Source organism: Prinia subflava, chromosome 3 (genome assembly GCF_021018805.1).
Source record: "Prinia subflava isolate CZ2003 ecotype Zambia chromosome 3, Cam_Psub_1.2, whole genome shotgun sequence".
Taxonomy (NCBI): Eukaryota; Metazoa; Chordata; class Aves; order Passeriformes; family Cisticolidae; genus Prinia; species Prinia subflava.
This window is the reverse complement of record NC_086249.1, coordinates 18,171,694-18,174,105: the sequence shown is the minus strand read 5'-3', so window position 1 is coordinate 18,174,105 and position 2,412 is coordinate 18,171,694.

Sequence of the window (2,412 nt, the reverse complement as noted above, 5' to 3'; positions counted from 1 at the left end):
AAATAAAAAAAATTTAAAATTTGAGGCTGACTTAAAAGGAATGTATTGTGCTACAAAAGAGTGCAGAATATTGTCTTTAGCAAGATAGCAATCCCCAGTGACAAAAGCAGGGTTTTTGTTGCCTTGTATTTATGGCAGGTATGGGAAGATAGGAACTGGTTGTTTCTGAAGTATCTCCACACAGTGTCTTATTTGCACAGTTTCTGTAGTCCTGTGCCTATAGCACATCCTAACTGTGCCATGTACGACATTGGTAGATATCCCAGAGCCGTGGGGTGACTGAACTGCACAGAACCAACATTGCTCCATCGTTGCTGGTCTGTTTTAATTCTGTGTTGTTAGACACTGTGGTGTGAAAAACACATTTGGACAGGTTGTGCTTCGTGTTTCTTCATGCTTACATTGGTATGGATGGCCCACAGATATAGAAGGGAATTTGTGTGGAAGGAGATGTTGACATCAGCTGTCATATTTGTTAGAAAGGGTCAAGCTGGAATCAAGAGTGTCCAGGCATCTGGTCAGTCAGAATTATCCCATTTCAGAAACAAGAGATCAAGACATGCCCCAGTAAAGGGCATCACTGGCAGACAGGATAAAGACACTATTTGCAGTAGGAACTCAGAGCAAGAAACAAATACAGCTAGAATAAAGTCAAGAACTAAAGGGACCAAGGAACAAGTACAGCTGGAATGTCAGGAGCTAAAGGGCTAGAAGCCAGTCTCAGCGTGACTCAGGAGCTGAGGAAAGGGCTTCAAAGACCTGAAAGCACCTCTTAGGTATGTGGAAAACCACATACACCAAAACTGTATAGACCTACAATCCACACCCCAACTGCAAGGCCTTATCAGGTCCTTCGTTTTTGAATAAAACTATTTACAGCCTGCTAGACTGAAAGCCCTCCCGCAGTGCTTAAGTGGTATGGTCATGATGTGCTAAAGAGGTTTCAGTCCCTACCATGTGCTTACATATTTCATCCAGCTTTCATCTCTGTATTCTATTTCCCCTGAAAATGCCCTCTGCCATGAATTACTAGAAAACACTCTTTTGCAGTATTAGACTTTATGTTCATGCAAGTAAAGGAAAACTACTGAGGCAGCGTTACTGCAGTCTGAAGCTGTGATGAGAGCTCTAATGAGCCGCCCACGACCGTGTGGTGAGTCCGCCTGAGCCCCCTGTGTGCAGCTGCTGGGCTGCCCTGGCTGCTGGGGCTGCTGCCTCCACGGCTGGCCAAGAGCACCGTGCTCAGCCTGCTGTGTGACTGTTCTGCACTTCTCGTGCCTGAGAGCTGCCTGCAGGGCGGCAGAGCTGCCCAGGGGAGGCAGGAGTAAATCACTGCTTTCCTGCCCTGCTGGTACCACTCTTCTAGGGCTTCCTTGGAGAGACAGGGGAAAGTATTCTCTGCTTGGGAGAAATAGAGATTGTGTTCGTCTGTCAGAGGCACTTAACTCCTCAGTGTCTACATACCTTTCTCAACTTCAAGAGGAGTTGCTTCCCCCCAACCCTCACGGTGTTAGGAGGGACTAATTTTTGATATTCTTTAAAAAAAACCTATTAAAAACTCAACATATGCTCAAAACACCTGGCTGGTATAAACTCTAACCTCTCAAAGTAGCAAGTAATATATTCTTCCCACTATGATAGCTTAACTTGACAGTTCCTCCTAGATTGGGTCAACTCAGTGAATTTTACATTTTAGGGTATGATCCCTCAAGTTTGCCTTAAAGCATTTTTGTTTATGTAGTAATTGTGTGGGGATTTGTGATTTTATAGGATAGGATACACCATGAGTTTACAGAAGTTTGGATGCTAATCCTTGTTTTGTAGTTCTAAGAAACCTCTAAATAAACCAGGAATTTCAAAGAGATGACTCAGTCCTATTGCTTTATACACTTTTCTCTCTTACCTACTGGTTCTACCTAGGTCCAGGCACTCTGAACAGAATTCATTTCCACTACAGCAGGAGTAAGAATGAAGGGATATTTCTGTTGATTGAATGTGCAGAAATATTGAGACAAGTCTTTAGGGAAAGAAGATTAGGAGCTTTCTCTTTTCTTTTCTCTTTTTTCTCTTTTTTTTTTTTTTTTTTTTTTTTTTTTTTTTTTTTTTTTTTTTTTTTTTTTTTTTACTTCTTGGTTTTTCTTTTCTCTCTCATAGCTTCCAGCTTAGTCACTCGAAGGATGCCTCATCTCTGCATTTTGATATTTGGTGTACTGCTTTGCAGGCAAATACCTCCTGACTCTGAATATGTTTTTCTGTGCCAAAATCAAGTTTTTGTAAAGTAAAAAAAAAAAAAAAAAAGTTAAAAAAATTTTAAAAGGAAGTTGTTTGTTTTTGTTTTTGTTTTTTAACAGAAATTTTCATCCCTTTTCTAGATAAGATTTTTCTGGAAGAAATGAGAATAATGAGAGTTTG